At 33.0% G+C, this 26,876-nt stretch overlaps 1 protein-coding gene across 2 annotated transcripts in view; it reads left to right on the forward strand.

Annotated features, from left to right (window-relative positions):
• Positions 1-26,876, forward strand: part of LOC114340608 (tropomyosin-1) — a 68,861-nt gene that overhangs the window by 6,520 nt on the left and 35,465 nt on the right. The window lies entirely within an intron of this gene.

The following is a 26,876-nucleotide window of genomic DNA, read 5'->3' on the forward strand; positions in this document are numbered from 1 at the left end:
ATTGATATCTTCGCCTGAATATTTACTAAACCTGTTCATGGTGTTCTCTTTGACAAGTTGTAAATGTCACTGAATGTTAATTTTTGCGTAGCAACGAAGGGCATCTGATGTAATAATTGACGACGGGAAATTGTAGAAAAAAATTATCGGCATTAATATCACAAGAGACAATATTGCGACAATTTTTCTAAAATTTATTGTCTGGCAATAGTTTGTAACAAGGTCGTTGCGTTGTTGCTCCAGGTAACTGAATCAGTCGAAGAAAAGTAACAAAATATGACTTTCTGTTAAGTGAAGCCTCCTTTGAGTTTTCCTCAGTTTACAATAAGATTCTTAATCTTTATATTATTTGCATTTATAGATCACCTGCCTCTTCCGTGGAACTATTTTTTCAGAACCTGCTAAATTTGTTAGATGACCTGCCCCATAAAAGTAGAAGAATTTTATGCGAGGACTTTAACATTGATTATGCTGCTGCTTGTGCTACACAAATATCCTTGGTCAACATATTTGAATCGTATGGTCTAACAATGCACGTTGAGTCTCCTACAAGGAGTACAAAAACTTCATCTACCATAATTGATTATACAGTCTCAGATTTCTCACTCCTTGATGTCCACTCTACAATTATTAATGCTGGACTATCTGATCATGAAGCAGTTTATACGAAGTTTAATATCTCCAGCAAACCCTTCTCGAAAACCCGACGTTTAGGCAGGATTTCTTCCACCCGAAACTTTCGTAAATTCCAAAATTTATGCTTAACCTCTGAGTGGCGCTTTCCTGCCATGGACGTGGATAATAATTTCAGTGAATTCTTAGATAAGCTTATCTGTATCTTCAATAAAGCATTTCCTTTAATTGCAATTAAGCCAAAAATCACACACCCTGGACTACTAAAGGTATCCGAATATCTTCCAAGAATATGCGTTCTCTTCTCTATATCAAGAAATTTACTACCAACGTCTCTATCACTGAATATATCACCAAGTACAGGGCAACCTATCTTAAACTTATAAAATCCGCTAAAAAAGTCTACTACCAGAACCGTCTGGGAAGCTCCAAAAGTATTGCAAAAGAAACTTGGTCCATAATAAACGATCTTCGAAATAAAACCCACACTGCTCAAACATTTTCCCTTCCAGACCCTGAAAATCTAAATGAATACTTTGTTAATGTGAGTAAAAATATTACATCAACTATTTTGCCACAACAAGATCCCATTTCCTATCTCCCTAATTCAAGAAAAGTCTCGAATTCATTCTTTATAAAACCAGTCGATAAATCTGAACTGATCCAAACAATCAATAGTATCAAAAGCAAATCTTCCTGTAGTACTGATGGTCTATCGATAAAATTTTTTTCTAATCTTCCAGAAAATGTGTTAGAAGTCCTCATCTCACTAATTAATGATTCTTTTGAGAAAGGTAAATTTCCAGAGTGCCTGAAGACAGCCATCATTATTCCTCTTCATAAGGGTGATGAAATATCTAATACCTGCAATTATAGACCTATTGCACTACTACCGGCACTCTCCAAAATTATTGAGAGACTCATAAAAGCCCGACTTATGTCCTTTCTAGTTAAAAACAACATTTTATCACAAAATCAGTTCGGCTTTTTAAATAATAAATGCACTACTGATGCCATGTTTTCTGTACTACATGAGGTTTATCAAGCACTGAACAGTAATCTTCACACTGCCACCGTTTTTTGTGACTACGCCAAAGCTTTTGATTGTGTAAATCACAACATTTTGATAAAAAAACTAAATTTCTACGGAATTCGAGGCATTTCTTTAGATTGGTTCCAATCTTACTTGGATGATAGGAAACAACTGGTTAGAGCAAATGATACAGACTCTAGTCTCAAAAACATTGTATGTGGGGTACCTCAAGGTTCAGTATTGGGTCCTCTACTTTTCCTTATCTTTATTAATGACATCACTAATTTAAAAATCGATGGAAAAATCTTTCTTTTTGCTGATGATACCAGTATCACTTGGAGCAACTCAAATATTGCAACTCTTCATGCTACTTTAACTTCTGATCTACTTACAATAAAAACCTGGTGTGACTCAAATTTACTCTCGTTTAACGTAGATAAAACAGTCATCATATTCATACATCTCCAAGTGGAGCAAAGGGCACCTTGCGGTGTTTCAAGTAGCATGAGGAATGATGGTGAGGTTGCTAGTCCCACGCATCATCAATTTTGTTTACTAGTTTTCTCCATTCTCTTCTGTTTTTTGCTATCTTTTTTGCATCGTTCCATGTTAAATTATTTTCTTTGAGTTCTTTCTCTATTGTTCTTTTCCACGTATAAGATGGTCTACCCATTCTTATTTTGCCTTGAGCATTGTAATGTAGAGCTTGTCTAGCAATATTTGTTGCTGGTTTTCGTAAGGTGTGTCCTATCCACTTCCATTTCCGTTTTTTTATTGTATGTTCTATCCTTTCTTCATTTGTTATTCTCCACAATTCGTCATTAGCAATTTTGTTTAACCAAAATATTCTCAGTATAATACGTAGGCACCTGTTAATGAAGGATTGTATTTTCTGAAAGAATTTTTTATGGTGTTTCCATGTTTCTGCTCCATATAACAGGACAGACTTTACATTAGTTTCAAATAATCGTAGCTTTGTTCTTCTGCTGATGTTTGTCGAGGCCTTTTAAACTTTTAAACCTTTTTTATTAATTAGGTAGACTATGCATTTGCAATTTATTTAAATCTTTGCAATTGATTATTTTTGTTTTAACTTCATCATTATTATTATTATTTAAATATATTGACGATTTATGTAATTTTAGTAAATTGGATTGTTTCTGTTTTGTATTTTTGACTATTTATAAGCTTTGCCGATAAAATTGTAAAATTTTTCATGGCAATAAAGCATATTTCTATTCTATTCTATTCTAAAAGAGTTCGCTTTTTAAGACATTTTTATTTGGAATCAAAACATTCAAAAGATAAGATAATTAGCCTTAATTACTCGTTAATTTCGTTAATAAAATATATTTATAATCTACGCATCGAGCTTTCTGTTCGGGCCGATGCGATGTGACGATATTTTGTACATGAATGAATGATTTTGACGATCGCGTGAAATAGGAATTGCTTTTATTAATACGACATTAATGTATAAGGAAAGGGAAGAAAGGGAATCTCGCTCAGCTCGCCAGATGAAAAGACATATTAGGGATATACGATCACCGCTCGTATAAGGATAGGTAAAAGGATAGGTAAGAGGAAAACTGCCGGATTCGCTCAGCACGCCAAAACGACAGCGGAAAATGGTCGGAAAATACTACCTACATAAACTCACCTCTTATCCCTCGCTGTTGTTTATTATTCTTCGATCATCGCTCCAAGAATAATAATCAACTAGGCTTTTCGATCCGACTTTTATATCGTCCAAGACGGTACAAAAACCTCGTTTTACTTAATTCATTGGCGTACTCTAGACGATAAAATTATATTATCGTCACAAGTTATTACGCTATTACCCAATGACAACAAGTTTGAGAAAAGAGGGAGCAATATTTTCTTATTTATTCTTACCGTCGTGTGATATTCGTAAGGTTATTTTTTAATACATACATATAAAATTCAAGTCTTTGTATAAAAACAATCAGTGACATTGATCAGAAAAAATATTAGTTAAAATTATTTATAAATACAGTTTTATTCATGAAATAATCTTTTATTATGGATATTTTCTTAAATGTGACAGTTGTCAAAACTAGGAAACTGGTTGCCATTAAACAGAAACAATCTACTAAAAAAATTCCCACTGTAATTTTGTACAGTAGAAAATTACCGCTGTAATAATAATCTGACTGGACAGAATTAAACACGTGATGAAAAATCTTACTACACGATTGGAAGTTAAATTAAACAATAACCGCTGTAATTTCTATTCTTGTGGGTTTCTATTGGTCAGAATCTCTATGAATGAAATAATCTCAGTTATATTTGTTGTTTCCATTTCCCCCTTACGACAGGGGTGGTTTCAGGTGGAAACTCGGGAGTAGGAGAGACAAACTTTTTTGCAAATCGCTGTTTTCCGTTTTCCTCCTTACGACGGGGTGGTTTTAGGGGGAATCCCGAGAGTGGGAGAGGCAAACTTTTTTGTTCTTCTCGTTTTTAGAGCTCAAATCTCTGAGGACTGGACTAACTTTTCATAAATTGAAATTTAATCCACTTCTAAATTAGTTACGATTCAGTATCATAAAGCCGAGGAGAAAAAGTCGACGGATATATGTAATACCCACTAATTCACAGTAAAATGTTCTAAAAGTATAAAACGATGTATACATATCCTACTCAATTGGCAAGATTCCAGATCCAGTTGAAATAGCATAACAAACAGATACAGAACTAGGTATCACTGTACCGGTAACTTAACATAGCAAGGAATGTTGAGAAAATTGATATATGCACTCTTATATACGCCTTATATTATACCAGTTTTGACATACATAAAGTTTCAAGATACTTGCATTATTCCACTTTGTAAAATTGTACTTACAACATTACAGTTCAGTGATTAGGAATACATTTTAATGATGATCAAAAATTAGAAATTAGGCCAATGTACGTCAGTGTGTTATTTTTGAATTGTTTAGATTTATGAAACATCTGCTGAAATATTTCAGCAATATTTTGCTTCAACCGATTGACATTGGGTGGATCCAATGTTTATGAACTCATTTAAAGAATTTTGCGGATATTTGAAATGGGTTATTGGATGCAAAATCGAAAATATCTTCTTCCGCAATGTGAGGTTTAGAGTTTTTATTATTATCATATTGCAATATGGATTTATATCTTAATTAGATGTGCGAATATAACGTAATCATTGTCACGTTTTCATTTTCGCTGAACTGTTCAATCACACTTTCATTCAGCTCCACCATTGTTCTACACGTGTTTCTAGATTTCACCTTTCATCAGAAACATTTTAGTAAATATTTGTGGTAGCTCGAACTGAAATAATAAAATAAAAATAAAATAAAAACATGTATTGCCCTAATAATGTGTACATTTCATTCCATAAGAAATTTTAGTTTTCTTGTGATGTCCCGCTGCTGCACCATCTCCTTTTGAACAGTTTCCTTGTCGAGTACCTGATTCATTATGTCATGGACTTCTTGACTTTTCTGTTGTCTTTTTCTGTTTTAGGTACTTCTTGTATCTACTTTCCTTACCGGTTTTTCAACCACCTGGCTATTAACTGACCAGATGGTCGATCAGTCTGTGTCTGTGTCAGTTATTTGGTTTCTGACGAGGATATCTCTTGTTTTAAGGAGTCTTCCTGTGGCTTGGTGGAAGAAGTATCTTGTCTTATTCTCATCCATCTCCGTCATTGGTGTATACTAGAGCCTTTCTTCGATGCAGTCTCAGTTTTCTTTAGGTTCCTCTAGTAGTCTCAAACTGGAATTTCATCACCGACATCACCGACCTAACGTAGACCTGGTTCAGCTGGATTTTCTTGGCCTTGGAGGGCTGGTCCTAAAAATGTAAAGTTGAATTAGTCTTTTTACTAACATAGCTTTTACCTTGGTTTGCTTTGTATGCATCGTGAAGTTCAGCTTCCCTTTCGAGGTGTACTTCTAGGTAGTTCACGGATGGTCAAACTGAAATAATAAATAAAAATAAATAAAAATAAATAAAAATAAACAAAAATAAAAAATAAAAACCTTTATTGCCTAATTATATGTATAATTCATTATCTCAAGATATTTCATTTCGTCTTTTTCGATGTTCCGCAGCTGAATACGAATACGCCATCAGAACTAACTCCGGACAACCAGATGACCAAGGTCACTACTAAGGCATGTTATCTTCTGAATTTTGGAGAATTTTTGTTTTCTGAATACACCGGGGAAGTGTTCTGATGGCGTATTGTTTTTCAACAACCCCAAAAACCCCCCGAGTAATCTGTTTGCGTCAATTTAGAGACGAAAACATCGAAACACCAGATAACGTGCCTTAGCAGTGAACCTGTGAACCAGGTGGTCCGTGGGAGGGTTCTGACGGCGTATTCGTTTTCAGCCACTCCAAATACTCCCGAGTAAGAAAATCTGGCCACTTATACACTTACTTTAACTTGCTTATTGGATACATTTTATGTACTTTAAAATGCAACTATGCATTTACACCCATTTTTCTATTGTAGACTTTTTTCTTGACATCATCCTGAACATAATGCAAAAAGTTGTAAGTTTATAGGTGCTGAATTTCCAAGGTGTATTTGCTCTTTTAAGAGTAGTTCTGCACTTTTAAGTTTACAAAATTTATAAAAGTTTAAGCAAATTTAGTCATTCACTTTGTAGTTATTTACAAAAGAATTGAAATTTATGGTCAAATTTATGATTGTTTAATAATAATCTGAAAGTGTTTTCTTGTGGCATGTCTAAGTTAAATATTGTGTTTATATAGGAGTAACCCACAATTATACTTGAGAAATCCATCTTTATGATGAACTCAGATATGTTGACACCAGAACTAATCTTCACTGAGAAGATTAACACAATTATACCATCTAGAGAACAAAAAGTCCCAAATCTCAATGGGAACTTAATATGGTTCACTGATGGATCGAAAACTGCCCATGGTACTGGATCAGGAGTCTTTGGGCAAACATGTAACTATAATAAATCTTACAGCATAGGTCAACATACAACGGTGTTCCAGGCTGAAGTTATTGCTTTGGTGGCCTGCATTGATGAAATCATTGATGAAGACCCTAAAGCTAAGAGAATCAACATTTACACAGATAGCCAATCGACTATTCCGGCTTTAAAGAACCCTCTCACCAAATCAAAACTGGTGAGAAACTGCAAAAATCTCCTCAATAACTTAGCAAAAGACAATAAAGTGTCTTTAATATGGGTGCCGAGTCAACTCATTAAGGGGTGCATGTGAACGAACGCGCAGATATGCTAGAGAAACAAGGCTCGAGAGAAACTTGTGAAGGCCCAGAATCTTTCTATGACATTACTAAAGATGTTCGATGACGAGGTTTAGGCTGATAAAGAATAATAAAAATAAATGGAGAACCACTCAAGGGCAAATCCAGACTAAAAAAATAATCAAGAATATTGATAAAGAACTATTGAACATTTTGATGAACCTCAATAAACGAGAGATCAAAACGGTTACTGAAATGGAGACTGGACATTGCCGTTTAAGAAATCACCTATACAAACTAGGTAAGGTGAAAGAACCATGGTGCAGAAAGTGCGAAATGGAAGAAGAGACTGCCATACACATACTATGCCATTACAGTGTGCTAGGTGATGTAAGGCAGGACTTCACTAGTCAAATGAGGTTTGAACCAGAAGAGATCCTAAAACTACCAATAAGAAAACTGTTGGCCTTCGTTGAGGCCACATGACTTATTAGAGTTTAAGGAGAAGAACAAGATTTGGTACAAAGGTCTTATGACCAAGTGCCAGAGACTAATGAGTCTCGCCTGAGTTAGGAAGAAGAAGAAGAACCCATAATTGGTTTGACGTTTCCGTTCCCGTTTCCGAAAATCAAAAAAATTCAAAAATATTATTTAAGAATTTTTATATAAGTGTATAACCGTCATGTTTTTTTCAGTGTTGCCAATCGCATTTCTCTAGATTATCCGATGATCGCTCGAAAAATATCCGATTTGTCACGAAAAGGTACGCTAGGTCAAAAATTATTCTGTCATTAAAATCAATGTTGCCAATGTTATTCGTTTAGTCCCCTTAATAACCATGAAATAACAAAATCCGTTGATTGTAATCAATTATCATTATGATAATTAACATAATTGATTGATTAATTAATTATTAATTAACGTAACAATTATTAACATAATTCATTAATTATCAATTAATCTCATAATTGTAATCAATTATGTTTTCAGCATCCCAATCAAAGTTGACATTGACAGTAATTAAATATTTGATAATGATCAGTTGATTCCATTTCTGATTAGCGTTCGAACATCCGGCCCTTTAATCTACTAGATTCTCTATTTCACAGTTTAAAAATTTTCGTTTATAGATGAAAGCTGTATCTTACCTGCTTATTACCTAGCTGCTTATTACCTAATTCATGTATGTAAATACATACATACTATTTACTTACCCAGATTTAGCCATGCGGCCCGCACTCGCTCTAAGGGGGAAAATTCATTCATCCCAGATACCTAGGGTATCAAAAGGATTGAGCTCTGGTGGGACTCTTTCCGTGTTATCGAGCCCTAGGTGACTTGGTACGCCGGAGTATCTCCCAAAAATTTTCGCACGCATATGTAGGTCGAGAGTAGCATAACTTTCTGCATAGTTTTGTAAAGATGTTCATTTAGACCCAGCTTTTTGATGTTTTCTATGAGGTTCTTTGGAATGACTCCAGTAGTAGAAAGAATAATAGGTATTATCTGGGTACTTTCCATTCTCCATTGTCTCCTTATTTGTATTTCGAGATCTCTATACTTGGCGATCTTTTCGTTGTGCTTAACACGCAGATTATTGTTGTTAGGTATCGCCACCTCTATTAATGTTGTGTGCCTATTAAGTTTATTAACTAGTATGAGATCCGGTCTATTGTGTGCCACTGTTTGGTCTGTGAGCACAGTGCGATCCCAGTATAGCTTGTAGTTGTCGTTTTCAAGCATTCTGTCAGGGACGCATTGATAATAAGGAAGATGGTCGGTTTGGAGAAGTCCAAGTTTGCTAGCTAGTTCTTGGTGGAGAATCTTTCCTACTGAGTCGTGGCGTTCTTTATAATCAGTTCCGACAAACGCCTGGCAGCCCCCGGTAAGATGTTGGATGGATTCTTGGGTTTGACATCCATATCGGCATTTGTCATTTTGGACCTGAGGATCTTTTACAATGTACTTCAGGTAATTTCTAGTTGGAATAACCTGATCCTGGATGGCAAGTAGGAAACCTTCTGTCTCGGGAAACATCTTTCCTGATACCAACCAATAGTTCGACGCTCTACTGTCGACATATTCTTGGTTGACCTCATTGAGATGCCGTCCGTGCAGTGGTTTACCCATCCAGGTGTGCATTTTTTCGTCCTTAGATAGGTGGTTTATGCGAATTTCTTGTTCCCTCAGTTTAAGCGGTGTTAAGTCATCTACTGCGCAGATTGCACGATGTAAAGTAGATGATTCAGCCTGTGCCTGAAAGTAAGTTCTTAAGTTAGCCAATTGTTTATCCAATTGCTCACCTATGTCCATGAGTCCTCTTCCTCCTAGATACCGCGGTAATGTTGTTCTCTCTACTGCACTGCGAGGATGATGGGTTTGTGCCTTTGTGAGAAGTGTTCTTGCTTTCCGCTGAAGACTTTCTATATCGGTTTTTGACCACTTAATAATACCAAATGAGTAGCTAAGCGCGGAAAAGGCGTACGTACGCCTTACTACTAATTTACTTACTATTATTATATTATTCGTATTTTGTATTATCATAAGTGTTAAATTCTAAATAAATAAATAAATCTAAATATTTCATTATTTGGATCGTTATATTAATTTATTATAATTATTTAAGTAAAAAAAAACACTTTTAAATATTATTTTATTAAAACGTAATAACTAACTAAAACTAGGTACTGGAAAAATAAATAATAAATAAATCAATACAAAATAAACTGCAGCTACATTAATAGCATAGGCGCAAAATTTCACAAACCAAAACTTATTTTAACAGACGAGACGTTTACTTAAGCACTGCACTACATAAAATGAAAATAAAACTAAATCATGCGTGAATTAGCTTTCATTAGATTAAATACTAAAAACTAAAAACTCATAAATAACATCTTTTGAAATTTGAATTGGATTAGTATGCCTTAAGTGGATGCACTTGTGCATTTAAATTCTAAACAAAAGAATCGGTACATGTACCTTTTGTCAAAAGATGAAAGGTATCGGATGTCGCTAACATTCATCCCCTATAGGCTATTTATAAAAATTTGGGTGGAACCAAACAAAATTAATGTGTTGTTGTTGTTGGGAATATATGGATGAGAAAGTTTTAGTCGATGGTAGATACACTGAAAAATATCCGCAAATATCCGATTTATTTAAAGATACGAAGAAGATACCACAACTCACAAAAAGGTACGCAAATCAGATAATTATCCGCCGATTGGCAACACTGTTTTTTTTAAGGTTATATCTTCCCAAAAATTGAAAGCTGACTTGGCCGCGGTGTCATGGCAACAGCCATGCTTTGGCTGTAAAGTTGTGAGAGTGGATTTTTGCCCTATGTGCCCTATATTTGTATGTGCTTAAACGTTTGTGTGTGGGTGAGTGTTGTGTATGTATTGTATTTGTGTGTTACATAATATGTATTTTGTATGGTTGAAGATGATGTTCCCTTCCCACTAAAGCATAAACAACTTTTTCATTATTATTCGCATAATCAAAATAATCTTTTTTGAAAATGATTTCTGGAGTGGAGAAAAAAGAATTCTTAATAATTTTAGAAGAGAAACGCTTATAAATGGTCCTAGTATATTTATATTTGAAACATACAATTTTTCACATTTTTATTAAATTATCTTTCATCAACTAGCCAGTTTCTTCAAAAGATTTTTTTATTCAAAATATGAACATGTGTCGCTTGAGATGTGGACACGCCAGCACTAAAAATTCTTGTCTGAAAGATATATAGAGATTCTAATTTTAGTGTCATCTTACTTTAGACTGTGGAAATTTTACAAGTAAACTGAGAACTTCTTTTTGTGTAGATTGTGTTTTATTCGCGACAGTAATATACTATTTTCCATACCACAAAAGATTACTGGTGAGTGTAAAATATGTAGAATAGACACTATAAAATTGAACGTGAAGTTGTCAGAATAATGCTGAAAATAATCATTTATTGTAGTTATTATGGTCTATTTTTAAACTAAGAGGAGTAATTCAAATTTACCGCGCCGTAATACTTGTTTGTAATTGGTCCAACCTCAGGCAAGTTTACTCCACTGTTATGAAATTTTGACAGTAATGACATTTATGAAATTTTGACACTAATGACATTTATGAAATTTTCACACTACTGGCATTTCATAGGTTAATTAAGTTATATCGGCATTTTGTTGTATTTTCTGCTTTATTTCTTTACTTTTTATTAGATATTTAGGGCCGGTTGTTCGAACGCTAATCAACATTGATCACTATCAAATATTTAATTACTGTCACAACTGTCAATGTCAACTTTGATTGGGTTGCTGAAAACATAGTTAATTATAATTATGAGATTAGTTAGTCAATTAACATAACAATTATTAACATAATTGATTAACTAATTTTATAATTGTCATCAATAATTATGTTTTCGGCAACCCAACCAAAGTTGACATTGACAGTTGTGACAGTAATTAAGTATTTGATAGTGGTTAATGTTGATTAGCGTTCGAACAACCGGCCCTTAGTCTACTTTTATATAAAAAAAACAGTTGTTTTTAGAACTCTTTAGCGACGTATTAGTATAATATATATAATATATGGATTACCGTCGTCCGATATGTTCACCCAAAAAAGAAGATATATTTGGTGATTTTTCTAGTGACTTTCTTGGGTGTGAATCTGTCCTTTTAGTTTACTCCTCTTGGTTTATAAACACACCATAGTAATTAGTATATTTATAGATACATTTTTCTACAAACAAAGCTTTCATTTTTGTTTATATTATGTATACGCTATGAGCTCGTAGGTAGAGGGGATAATTAAAAATTCGCGAGTGCCAGTAGTGACTAGTCTGTAAGCTTTTACCTACTGGAAATTTTACATAAATGTCAAAGTGATTAATTTAAAACATTGAAATTAAAAACATTAATAGGAAATAATATTAGTTGGTCAAAGCTGTGGTGTATATTTTTACCTTAAATATACTTACGTTTTAAATACTGAATTTAAGTTTTTTTTAATATTTCGTAATATGTAATTATAAATTAATCTAAGCGCCATCTACACGATAATTGTGAAAGTATCAGAAGTAAGAAATGAATATTTCATTAATAGCACGGTAAAATGATTATAGCAAAATCTTTAAAAAATCGATTTAAGCGATAACAATTAAATAATAAATTTAAAAATTACCGGTGAAAGTTGCATTAGTAATCCGCTAGGAGCGACACCAGCGAAGCTCAGAGCGTATACTACACATCAACTTAGTACATAACTTGAATATGACATTGCCTAAACATTTTCTTATTTATTTTTTTTTAATTCTTTCTCGTCTACTTCAGGTTGCTTTTCTAATTGTTACTTTGAAATATCTGTTAATAATAGTCTTTGTTTTTTAGTGGTTTTCCAATTGTCCTTTGTCTAGGTCTAGAGCATTGTTACTTTTGTCAATTTTTTTGTTCTCCTGCACTGTCACGGAGTGCAATATAAGGAAAACAGATATATTAATAGTAGGTAACATATCCATAGAAAAATTAAAGTAATGGAGCTCTTATTTTATCATTACACATTCATCCACCCTTGGAAATAGGTCTCAACCAAGTTTCTCCAGTTATCTGTGTTAGCTAATCTTCGCATATTTGTGTGATGTTGTTTCAAGTCTTCTGGCATAGTTTATACAGACAAAATCCACATGTAGGTATTATAGCTTACAATTTTTTAATATTCAATTTATTTTCCCAAACAACAACCAAAGAGTTCTAGTAATCCGAACATTTTGGTTTTGTTTATCCAGTTTCATGGTATAACCTAAATACTAAATAAACATACTCGTTGAAGATTTCTATTGATTGACCCAGTGTATAGGGGTCTAGGACGTTTCATCGCCGCCAGTTCATCGCCGTCAGTTCATCGCCGGCCGATTCATCGCCAGTTAATTAGTAGCTAACTGATTTATTTCCGAATTTCCGACCAATTTTCTACAGTTACATTTATTATTTATTTTTAATATTAATTAGGAATTCTAGGAAATGACCTAACCTAACATAACCTGACACTACATAAATTTGACCATATATATTTCTACAAAGGTCATTTAACACTACAAATTTAATACTATTTAATATCAAATTTAGGGGAAGTAGAAATAGAACAGTAAATTAATATAATAATATTTTTTATCTTTTTAATTGTCATAAGTTTTGAACTGAATTTAACGTCGTGTCGTGTCATCTCCCATAATACAAAATCGGCGATGAAACGGACGGCGATGAAATGGACTGGCGATGAACTGGCGGCGATGAACCGGCGGCGATGAAACGTCCCATTCCGGTGTATAGATAGATCATAGTGACTTCTTCACTGATAATGTTTGTTTTGCTATATGTATAGTTATAACATGCCATTCTAGTTATTTAAAAAGGTCTTCTGAGTAAATTGCTGTCGGAATACATTGCTTACCTTATCGAATTCTTATATTTGTATTTTATTTGTTCGAAATAATGAATAAATAGCGTTCTAAAATCTAGAAACGCGTTTTTTATTTTCACGGAACACTTTTGAAAGAGACATTTTTGAAGATATTCTTCTTTAGCGGCGAATCGATTGAGGGTAAAATTGTACATAGATCTGCGCGCCTGCGCACACTGACAGTATGTAGTTCTGACAGTATGTAGTTCATTGCTAATCTTTCAAGATAGGTATGCATGTATCTGTAACCGTGCAAATAAGTCATTAAAAGAATATATTAGTGTTTTTAGGAAATGTATTATTTATTATAATTTTTGTGTTTTTGGATTTGTGTTTCTCTGTAGTAAAATAATAAAATATTATGTAAGCATAACATTTTTACACTATATGTCGCCGTGTAGTGTAATTATATCCGAAACTTACATGTCAATTCCTAGGGCCTCGCTGGAGTAGTGGGTAATGCGTTAGCTCTGAGACTGGAATGACGTGGGTTCAATTCCTGGGCGATTCATATTTTTTTTTATTTTTGGTTGTTTTAATAAAAAATTTTTGAAAGTGGTAGATAAGAAAGTTAGTTTGATTTTTAAATAAAATACAAATAACCTTTTAAGTATATTTACTTCGTTTAAATTGCCTATTATATAATAGAAGAATATCTTCTTACGTGCGTACAAAGTACACACACATTCTTTTTTTATTCCAGTTTATTTTTTCAGTTTTTTTTTATAGTCTTCTAATCTGACCTCTTCATCAACCAGCTTTTCGCGTCCACTGTTAAACATAAGCCTCCTTCCTTCGCCGCCAGGAAATTCCATTTTGCGCAAGTTACAACCAGTTGTGCTAAATTATTTGTATGTTGTCTGTCCATCGCATCGGTGGTCGTTCTTTGTTTGTAATTACAGCTTCAATTTACCGTACACTTCTCGTATACTCTGCCGATAAGATAAAGTCGTGTTGAGAAAACCTGACGTTCCCGATTGCTGTGAAGAGCTTGGGTGACATCGTGTCTCCTTGTCTAATATCACTCTCCAATGGGAACTCCTTAGTTTTCTCATCGAATTGCACACTTGCTATTGTTGATTTTTTTTATAGTAATTGCATAGACCAGTGTATAATTAAATCCACATGACACTGGGATTAGAGTCCTGATTATTGCGTTCGATTCTATCGTATTAAAAGCCTTTTTGAAATCAACAAAAACTAGTACTAGGAAGTAAAATTTTGTAAAGTAAATATTTATTTATTTCTTTAAAAATTATTTGGTTTAATCAACAATTCAGAAATTAATTAATTGCATATTTATAACCTATACAAGGAAGTACATTAAATAAAAAAACATCATTTTCCGTTGATTAGAAAAGGAGAATTGCGACTTTTATAAATTTGAAGTTGGACGAATTAACTTTTTGAAATAGAAAAATCGGGGGTGCAAATCGCTTCGTTTTTAAAAAACTCTTTTTCTTTGGCGCATCATGGACGGCTCATTTTTGAAGCAATCGTTTTCAATTTTTTTATCAAAACTTGAACTAATAGTCTCTCAAATGGTGCTTTTTAATTTCTTATTTTTATTTATTTATAATAGTAGGGGAGGAAAGTATGCTAAATGTGCAGTCACTCGAGCGCTTTGGGGACCTATTGGGTTGTGAAGAGTAGGTTCTAAAACCAAAAAAAATTTAGTAAAGTTTTCCATTTTAGTGGGGACTTTCCATTTTTAATTTAATTTTCCATTTCCAACAATCGTTTTTTCCGATTATAGAGCCATTTATCCAAAATTCGAAAAAATGTTTCAAATAAAAGTTACTTATTTTTACGTAAGGAATCCGAATCAGCAATAAAAAATGGGGGCTCCTATTTAAAATTTTAAAGTAACCCCCACCCCGCATCCGTGGGGGGTCGTGTTTAGTGCCATTCGATAGATTTTTCAAACATATTGAATAAGTGTATTTTTCAGTTTTTCGATCTGATTTTCATTTCGCGAAATATCGCGGGATTCGTATTTAAAATTTTAAATTTACCCCCACCCCTCTCCGTGGGGAGTCGTGTTTGGTATCATTCGATAGATTTTTGACAAATTTAATATTGAGCACGTTTTTTTTAGTTTGTAGATCTATCGTTCATTTCGCGAAATATTCGCTTTTTCCTTGTGAAACTTTGTGACTCACCCATTTTCTTACCCAAATGCCCAAATCGTCAGATTTTTAAAATATACACTGTTTTTTTTCGGCCCCCCCTTAACGAACTCCCCTGTGTTTAGAGCCAATATATGGTAGAGGTACATCTACAGGGTACCATGTTTCTCCCCATATGATAATCTGACGCGCTCGAGTTACTTCAAAAATCCCCGCTTGGGCTCCAGTACCATAAGCAAAGCCCCGAATTTGTGTAAAAATAAAATTTTTACAAAATATTTCGAATAAAAATAAATTAACTTCCTACATTTGACGCGAGTTATTTTAAATGTTTCTAAGCTTAAAATAACAGAACTTTTGTAAAGCTATTTTACGATATTGAGCATAAATTTTTTAATCGTTAAATTATTTAATTTGATAACATAAGTCTTTCTCTCCACCATAAATAAAAGTATTAGCTCCCTTACGAGACTTTCTTTATTCAATTATTTATGTTGAGTCGGACAACTTATAAATTGGGAAAATTTTCGGGAGGGGGCCGTTTCGTAAATATAGAAGTTTCTAAACTTTGGTGCGTCCAACAATTGGAGTAGGTACGCTTAAAAATTTGTCGGACAATATTACCAGTTAATTGTAAATATTTTATCAAACAATCTTGCTAAAATCAGCGGTGAGGATATAAATTTTATGACTCTGTATGATGCGTGAATGCGTGCGCCCCCCCTCCTATGAGGGGCGCACTATGGAGTCATAAATTATGTTTTTGGGCAGGATTGTTTGATAAAAATATTTACAATTAATTGGTAATATTTCCGACAATTGTTACAAAAGAAAATAATATGGAAAAAATAGCAAAGACAGAAAGATCCATGGAAAGACAAATGCTGAACAATAAACTACCAGACAGGAAAAGAAACGAATGGATTCGTAACAAAACAAAAGTTAAAGATGGCTCAACCCAAGTAGTAAAGCTTACATGGAAGTTCGCCGGGCACACCCTACGGTAAAAGGATGAAAGATGGACTAGACTAAGATGATTATACATTCGAGACCGTGGAACGTGGAACCACAAACGAAAAAGGGGAAGGCCACAGCTGAGATGGTCAGATGACCTGAAGAATCACACTGGGTCATAATGGATGAAAAGTGTCCAAGATAGAGAGCATGGAAGAAGGAAGAGGAGGCCTATATCCAAGGATGAATGTTTAGAGCTGATTAGATAGATAGATAGAGATTGTCCGACAAATTTTTAAGGGTACTCCAGTTGTTGGAGGCACCAAAATTTGGAAAGCTCTATATTTACGGCCCCCTCTCGAAAATATGACGAAATTGAATAGTTGTCCGACTCGACATGAATAACAGACTAAAAAAAGTTTCATGAGGGAGGTAATAATTTTTTTAATAGTGGGCCCAAGGACTATTATTATAAAATTAAAAACTTTCTAACGAATTCGCTCAATTTACGAGCGACTAAACATCTTTAGTCCTTAATTTCACCTTTTAGCAGCCGTCAGAGCTTGGAAAAATATTTATGAGTGCTAATTTTAAATTCTGGATTGAGCAACTTCTGTAAATAAGTGTGTAATCGATTTAAAAATACATCTTATACCAAAAGAATGTATTTGCACACGACACGACGTTTACAGGCCGATAAATTTAGGAAATGTTTGTAGGCTTAAAACAATTGACGGGCAATTAAATTGACGTTATTTTGGGGATTTTGTATTGTCAAAATCGTCCTAAAAATATCGTAAACATTTTTTCTTTAAAAACTGTTTAAACAATTTGCAAAGTTAATTTAACCAAAAAATTTATTAACGAACGGTATACCTATTTGTAATGTACGTAAAGAGTAGATGTTCTTCTTCTTCTTCTTCTTCTTCTTCTTCTTCTTCTTCTTCTTCTTCTTCTTCTTCTTCTTCTTCTCCTTCTTCTTCTTCTTCTTCTTCTTCTTCTTCTTCTTCTTCTTCTTCTTCTTCTTCTTGTGCCGTCTTCTAACGAAGGTTCGCGATCACTTCCTTAAAACGCTTCTCTATCTTTTGCAACGTAAAATATCTGTTCAACCTTAAGATTAGTCCAATCTCTGATATTCCTCAGCCAAGATTTTTTCTTTCTTCCCAAGCCTTTTTCCCCTCTATACTCTTTCTTGCATGATGACGTGTAGCAAAGAGTATTTATCGTTTTAAAGTATGTGGCCCAGATACGATGTTTTTCTTATTTTAATTGTGTTCATAAGCTTTCTACCATCTCCAATTCGTCTTAATAACACTTCTTTGTTTGAGACTTTTGCAGTCCAAGCAATTTTGAGAATACGCCTATATAGCCACATTTCGAATACCTCCAATATTTTTACGGATTGGGCTTTTAGCTTAAACAGTAGATACAAATTATAAAAAGAAATGTTAAAATCCATGAAAAAGAACCGGGGATATTTTACGGCTCGAGTTTAAAGTTCATATTTTATTCTTCTCTTGCTAAGGCACTTCGTAGAATGCTTGTAAGTAATTTTTTCTTATTTATATTATTGCAAAAAAAGTTGTTTGCGACAAAAAAATTGAATAACTTTTAAACTAATTGATGGATCACTTAAATTTTGACCACATTTTTAACACTATAATACCCAATTTTTCACACAATACCAATGTTGTAGGTACGTTCATTTTTACAATAATTATTAACATTTATTGAAAATTGAGAACTCTTAGGTTGTTTACAGTTTTCTAAGCAACAAATGAGTACATCTTCTTCTTCTTCTTCCTACTTTATAAATAGGCTCAATGCCTGTTTTACTTCGGTTTTTAGCCTCAATTGACATTGTCTGACCATCTTTTCCTCGGTCGTCCCAATGATCTTCTTCCATTTGGCGATTTGTCTCTTGCTATTCGTACTATTATATTTTCTGTCATTCTTTCTATGTGTTGATTCCATTCTATTTTTCTTCTTTTGGTCCACATGTTTATTTTTTCTATACCACATCTCGCTCGTATTTCCTCACTTCTTACTCTGTCTCTTAGCGTTTGGTTTGTTATTTTTCGTAATACACTTTCATTTCTGCAGTTTCCAGCAGTCTTTGTGTTTTCGCCGTATCTGCTGTTGTTACCGCTGGATACGTCATTATCAGTCTTATTGTTGATTTATATATCCTGGTTTTCGTTTCCATTGTGAGGTGTTTGTTTCTCCAGATTGTGTTGTTGAGACATCCTGCTACTCTGTTCGCCATGTTCACTTGTTTTTTACTTCTTCTTCCACTTTTCAGTAGCGTTACAATTTTATTCCCAAGTATTCTGTTTCTATCACTTGTTCTATTATTTTGTTATTTACGACCAATTTACATCGTCTCGGTTTCGCTGATACCACTATCGATTTAGTTTTCTCTGTTGAGATCACCATGTTGTATATGAGAGCCCTGTCTTCGAATTCTTTAATTAATCTTTGTAGGTCAGCTTCATTTTCGGCTGTTATTATGGCGTCGTCGGCGTAGCAGATTATCTTTATTTCCTTTTCTCCCATTCTATATCCTCTCCTTTTTTTTAACTTTCTTTATCATTTCATTATCAGGTTAAATATTAATGGGCTCAGCGAATCTGCTTGTCTAATGCCAGTTTCATACTTGATAGGTTGCGATAGTTTTCGAAATGAATAAATCAATATTCAAAAATCGCCATTTTAAAGATTTATATCTGTTGTATCAAATAATTACCTCTAAGTGCGTTAAAAATTCTTTAATTTTTATTGGGAGACGAAAGTTCAAGACGGTACATTTCTGGCCTTAAATTTTAAATAATTTAAAAAGTCCACCGAACCAAGCAACGGTAGGAAAGATAGAAGAAAGATAGTTTTGGATATTGAGATCCATACAATTCAAAATCTTGTCAGATACCTACCTAGCGGGGTGTAATGTACCTACCTTTATGTAATATAATGTATGTACCTATATAGGGTGAGGCAGATAACTGGCCTATTAGAAATATCTCGAGAACTAAAGGCAACAGAATCATGAAAATTGGAATAAAGGGGTTTTGAAGGATGATCTATTAAATGAAAATCTTTTCATCTCTTTGCAACTTCCGGTTATACCGGAAGTTGCTTATAACTTGGTTTTTTTAAATGGGACACCCTGTATATTTTTACATTTTTGGATTCTCTTCGATGTCTTCTTTCTTAAAATATAAGGTTTTGTAATATTATATAGGGTATTTTAAAAGATAATTACGTTTTTTTATTAAGTTCGTAGCAACATTCACACCCTGTAGAATTGTAGTAGTTTGACATCTAAAACTCTACTTAAGTTCAAATGATTTTTAATCTACTCATTAGTTGAGTAGTATACTCATATTGTTAAGAATCATTAGTATGTCTAAATTTTTAATTTTAGTATACAGGGTTGGTCGAAACTCGGAATGAGTATTTTCTGAGTTTTCCTAAATGGAACACCCTGTATTTTTGTATTGTAGTGAAATGATATTTTATAGTACTTTTTTATTTCTTAAGTATTCCCTATACCTAACTGCTTTAATTTGTGAGTTATTGGTGATTCAAGCTAAACATTAATTGCAACAAAAAATACGTAAAATTTTATTAAGTTGGCCGTGAAAATACTCAATCCCAAATAATTTTTCAGAAATAAATACATATTAATCCAGACTGGTCCTTAAAATTACCAATAATGGTTTAGCTATCGAAATACCTACGTAGTTAAAATTGTTGGTGCGATTAACAATTAAGCACAAATTAAAGCAGTTAGGTATAGGGAATGCTTAAGAAATAAAAAAGTACCATAAAATATCATTTCATTACAATACTAAAATACAGGGTGTTCCATTTAAGAAAACTCAGAAAATATTCATTCCGAGTTTCGACCAACCTTGTATACTAAAATTAAAAATTTAGCTATACTAATGATTCTTAACAATAGTAGAGTATATTAAAAATCATTTGAACGTAAGTAGAGTTTTAGATGTCAAACTACTACAATTCTACAGGCAGGGCCGGTGATAACGGGCCTGCAAGGGATGCACTGCAGGCGGGCGCCCCTGTTCAGGGGGCGCCAAACTGAGCTTTTTGTTCTGCTGGTGCTATACAAAATATCAATTCAAAAAACCGAAGGGCGCCTATGCTAGTGTTGCAGGCAGGCGCCTTATACCCTAGCACCGGCACTGTCTACAGGGTGTTAATTTTGCTACGAAATTAATAAAAAAACGTAATTATTAAACGTAAATATTAAAATACCCTGTATAATATTACAAAACCTCATATTCTAAGAAAAAAGACATCGAAGAGAATCCAAAAATGTAAAAATGTACAGGGTGTCCCATTTAAAAAAAAAGTTATAAGCAACTTCCGGTATAACCGGAAGTTGCAAAGAGATGAAAATATTTTCATTTAATAGATCATCCTTCAAAACCCCTTTATTCCAATTTCGTGATGCTGGCGCCTTTAGTTCTCGAGATATTTCTAATAGGCCAGTTATCTGCCTCACCCTGTATATTTTATATAGTTTTTAGTCACCTGGTATATGTTGTTTACAATTACGAAAAGTTTCCCACTTACTAGGAAAAGTTTACTAATAATATTTGCTACTGGAAATCAGAATCAATATCTACTCTTCATAAATATTTTTCTTATTTAAAATAAAGTTTCCTTGGTTTATTTGTCGGATGCTTCGTATCTATTTCGTTCAATAAGCCTATTAGTCCATTTACTAACGGTTTTTGCTCCAAATTTTAAGGAACCGCTTGTAGTCTAAGATCCGAATACAGGTCGATCTGCACCCACCTGCTTTCCGGATGAAATATTTTTTTTATTAAATTTCATACATAGACAAAATATTTCTAGCATTAAGAGCATTAAGGGCATAGCTATCCTTAAGGGAGGGCCGTAGGGGTTGAAATCAATATTTCAAGCACATTTTTTTTTAAGTATGGTAGAATTATTTTATTTTTAAATTAAATAGGAATATTCAATACAATTCATAGATTATTCAAGAATAAATTCAAGGAAAAATATTGAAAGATAAGCCAACGGTGGCAAATTTTTTAAGACACCTCAAAATATAATGAATTTTGCGGTGGATATCAGAAATCATCATTGAATCATGGTAAATGTCATGAATGAATACATTCTTCGATGTAATGTTGTCGAGGATTTTTAGTTTTATCGACTTTTGACTTTTTGATATCACTCAGAAGACAAAATAACGAACTTTTTTTGCAAAAAGTGTGAAAATCAACATATTTATTATTCATAGCATATTATTATTATAGAGGACAGTCTAACCACACTCCGCTGCAAATATTTTAATATCTGCAGTTCTTCTTCGTTTCGTTATGGTTCAATTCAGTCTCATTGCAAAGCCTCTTTGAAAAAGGGTAGACCCCGAAACACGGTGTCAGAGAATGGCAAGAGACTCGAATTGAATCAAAACGAAAACGATTATTTTCTTTTCTTATATTTATTATTGTTAAACAAAAAATAAGCATAAAACAAAAAATATCTCGACAGCTTTTCCTCAAGGAATGCCTAAAGAAAATATATACAAAATTCCAGGTGAGTCGGTCGAGTAGTTTTTGAGTTACAATGTCTACAGCCTTTGAAAAAAGCAGTTTTGAGGAAAGAGCATTATTTAAAGTATTACTTTTATTTTCAACTTCTTTTTGTCTGTCAACTCCTAAAATGATACACACCGGAATATCTTTTGAATCGCGGAGTAATTAATAACCTGCTGCAAAGCGAGTCGAAGGTAGGGATATTTAACACTATCTCCCTATCTCCCTACACTCGACTTAAGCTTAGTGAAAAACAGTCAATAGCTGTTCTCATTTTCTTTTGTAAATGACTCCGCGATTCAAAAACATATTCCGGTGTGCATCACTTTACGATTTGACAGACAAAAAAGAAATTGAAAATAAAAGTTGACAATACTTTATACGCGTTTTTCTCAAAACTGCTTTTTTGAAAGGCTGTAGACATTGTTACTAAAAAACTACTTGACCAACCCACCTGGAATTTTGTATATATTTTCTTTAGACATTCCTTGAGGTAAAGCTGTCAAGATATTTTTTGTTTTATGCTTATTTTTTGTTTAACAATAATAACTACATTGATTTTCACACTTTTTTGCAAAAAAAATCGTTGTTTTGAATTCTGAGTGATATCAAAAAGTCAAAATTCGATAAAACTAAAAAAGTTGACAGCTTTACCCTGAGAAACTCATAAGCTAATAAAATCTTTTTGAATATTTGGTAACCATGATCCAATAATGAGTTCTGATATCCACCGCAAAGTTCATTATGTTTTGAGATGTCTTTAAAAATTTGCCACCGTTTGCTTATTTTTCAATATTTTTCGTTGAATTTTTTCTCGAATAATCTATGAATTATACTGAACATGTCTATTTAATTTAAAAATAAAATAATTCTACCATACTTTAAAAAAATGTGCTTGAAATATTGATTTTAACCCCTACGCCCCCCCCCCTTAAGAATAGCTAAGACACAATTTTAGTCTTATTTTATCATAAATTTAATAAAGAAACAATGTTTCATCCGGAAATCAGATGGGTGCAGTCGACCTATTATATATTCGGATCCCGTACTATTGGATTGACATGAAATTTGGCATTCACAAAATACACATAGCTAATATGTCAACGAAAAAAAGTGATATTGTGCCGATGTGTGCTTTTGCATTTGTCTTGGGGGTGAGTTTCACCCCTTCCCGGAGGTAAAAAAATATACCTTCAAAATAAGTCGACAAATGGATAAACTGACTAATTCTAAGCAACTTTTGTTCTATAGTATTTTTTCACTAAGTTAATACTTTCGAGTTATTTGCGAGTGAATATGTTCATTTTTCAACAAAAGAAAAACATGTTTTAGACGGGTTCATAGCAAAAATATAGCTTATAAAATAGTTAAAAAAATGGTTTACACATGAGGTCTCTAGACCTAGTAAAAGCAGAGTTGTAGCGAATGATTAATAGCTTCATATTAGTTAAATTCCAAACCGAATATTTCAACGTGAAATAACAAAAATGAAGCACTTTTTGGCGAAAACTTCTTTAAAGTGTTTAAAAAGTCTGTCTTTGTTTTTTAAAAAAGTTTCAGAATCAGAAGTAACCAAGTTGCGCTCAAAATAAAGTTGGTCCCTTTTTTTGTCAAAAGAAAATTGGGAAAATCACCCCCTAATTACCATCTCAAATAAAATTAAGCATTACTTACGTATTATTTATATGATCTGTAAGTTTCATCGGTTCAATGTGTTTATTTAAAAAAATTGTTTTAAAGTAAAATTTTATTAATTTTTAATTTTGAAAAATATACATTTTTTTAAATAACTTATTAAAAATTATTAATGGTACCAAAAATCTCAAAGAGTAAAAACTTGTAGGTTTTGCTTTTCTGAATATTTTGGATTTTTAGTTTTTCTGTAAGACAAAAATTGGTTAAGATATGGCTGTTCAAAATTTTCATACACTCGTGATTATTGACTCGTTTAAATCCTTTTAACTACAGCCCTTTCAAAAATAACCAGTACGTACACGATACACGAACAATACGTACACGAGTAAAGCAAAGTAACGATTAATTCCATTGGGGATGCTATTTAGGGGATGCAAAAGTTGCTTAATTTTTTGGTTATTTCACGTTGAAATATTCGATTTGCAATTTGTCAAGTATGAACCTATTTTTCATTAGCTACAAGTCTGCTTCTACTAGGTCTAGAGACCTCATGCATAAACCATTTTTTTTTACTTTTTTATAGGCTATATTTTTGCTAAAAATGTTTTTTCGATAAAATATGTACTTTTTGAGTTATTTGCAAAAAATCGTCTAAAAACGCTACACAACAAAAGTTGCTTAGAATTAGTCAGTGTATGTAGTTGCGAACTTATTTCGAACATATATTTTTTTACCCATGAGAAGGGGTGAAACTCACCCCCAGGGCAAAAGGACACATCGGCACTATATAACTTTTTTCTCTGATATGTTAGCTATGCGTATGCCAAACTTCATGTCAATCCAAGCGATTCTTTAAAATTTGGATGTTTTGCAATACTTTAACGTTAGTGAATGGACTATAATATCACTGTATTCGATACTTTAATATTAACATTTGAGTGAACTCTTGTACTCAAATCCACATCGGTAAATAATTATTGTAAATAACATAACTTATAAATTTTTATTTTATGAAATAATAAGTCAGTTCAATTATTAAGTTCAGTAATTGAGTTTGTTAACAGGTAATGTAGTTTTCTTTTTGATATAATAAAATAATACATATCATTTCGTTCAGTTTAATTCCAAAATTAAGTGATAGTCCGGAGAAGAAAAAAAAGTATAGTATTTTCATAACAGGGGCAAAGTCACACTAATACCTTATTTCTCCGGACTATATGAAAAAATGAACGAATTATTAAAGAGCTTTCTCGCAGACACTTAAAATTTTTTAACTTTTACGCACAGAGCTGAATCGCCAAATATTAGGCAAAAACAAAAACTTGTGTTAGTCTAGGCGCCAAATAGAGGTCACCGTGTCCTTTTCAATTCTGATGGACAAACTCAACGGTTTCTTATGGATTTTTGGCTACTAATTACGAATTTCGAGGGTGGATTTCGATCCGAGTGGTCAAAAAATTGTTATAAACTATTTAATTGTTTATAAGGCTCTCGCTCATAAACTAAAAGAGATTAAAAAAATGTTTCAAATAAAATTTGCTCCTTAATAAAAAACGAAGAAAAAACCGTTTACTAAACTTAAATCCAACAATTATATCTCAAGATATTGTAAAACTAGTGCACAATGCAAATTGCAAAATAAGTATTTTTCGAAGCTTTATCGATCGTAACTCGGCTTCTACGCATGATAATGAGCCTTAGAAGGTCTCATTTTAAAAATTAATTAATAGGCTTCCAAACAAAGTTTGTTAAATTCATCATCATCATCAGGGCTTTTCATTCCAGGTGGAATGTTTGCCGCTCTTACTTAGAGCTCTCAGATTCGCTTATTGCGGTGAATCACTCCGCATTCCACTTGTATGTTGTCAAAGTTTGTTGTATGACTTGGCTTTCGTTACTATTTTATTCCACTCATTTCGATATGTGCATAGTTCCCTCCAGTTTCTCACTTCCAGAATTTTGATATCTCTCATGACCTGGTCCTCCCATCTCTCTCTGGGTCTTCCTCTTGGTCTTTCAGTTGCCGGTTTCCATCTGGTGATCTTCTTAATCAGTCGATCGTTTTTCCTTCTTTCTATGTGTCCCAGCCATCTCAGCCTCTGTGATTTAATAAATCTAACTATATCTTCTCCCTTCATTATGTCTCTTAGTTCATGGTTCATTCTTCTTCTCATTTCTCCGTTGTCCATTCTTATCGGGCCCATGATGCGTCTGAGGATTTTCCTTTCGAATATTCTCAATTTTTCTTCATCTTTTTCCGTGAGGCACATTGTTTCAGCTGCGTACGTAACTACTGGTCTGATTGCCACTCTGTATATTTGTTAAATTACTTTATCTTTATTTGTTTTAAAGTTATACCCGGTTGAATTTATAATTTTTTTAAAAAAATTGTACATTAATTTGTTTATAAGGGTTTCAAGCTTTGAGCTATAAACATTTACACTTTAATTAAGAATAATGATAGAAGAACTCAAAAGGAACATTTTGAGCTTACGAAAATGTTCGTAGGTTTATTGTTGGCCAATATATCAATATTTTAATAGCGCTCAATGGGGAGCAAGATCGGCTCACAGCGTAAATCTCTATCGATATCTTGGCCAAAAATAAACCTACGAACACTTTCCTAAGGTCAAACTATTCCTTTTGAGTTCTTCTATTATTAATAGTAACTAAAGTATAAATGTTTATTGCTCAAATTTACTAAAAACCCTTATAAACAAATTAATGTACACATTTTTTAAGAAAATTTTAACTTCAAACGAGTATAACTTCAAAACAAACGAAGATAAAGTAATTTGACAAACTTTGTTTGGAAGTCTATTAATTAAGTTTTAAAATGAGACTTTTAAAATTGAAAAGGTCATTTGCATACGTAGAAGCCGAGTTACGATCAATAAAGCGTCGAGAAATACTTACTTGACTGTGAGCCGATCTTTAGCCTCATAGCGACCATTAAAATCATTATTGTTAATTAAAGTATAAATATTTATAGCTCAAATTTGTTTGAAACCCTTATAAACAAATTAATGTACAATGTTTTTAAGAAAATATTAACTTAAAAGGGGTATAGCTTTAAAACAAATGAAGATAAAGTAATTTAACAAACTTTGTTTGGAAGCCTATTAATTAAGTTTTAAAATGAGACCTTCTTAGGCTCAGTTGCTTGTTGGATCTTTTACAATATCTTGAGT

This window comes from Diabrotica virgifera, chromosome 8 (assembly GCF_917563875.1).
Source record: "Diabrotica virgifera virgifera chromosome 8, PGI_DIABVI_V3a".
NCBI lineage: Eukaryota > Metazoa > Arthropoda > Insecta > Coleoptera > Chrysomelidae > Diabrotica > Diabrotica virgifera.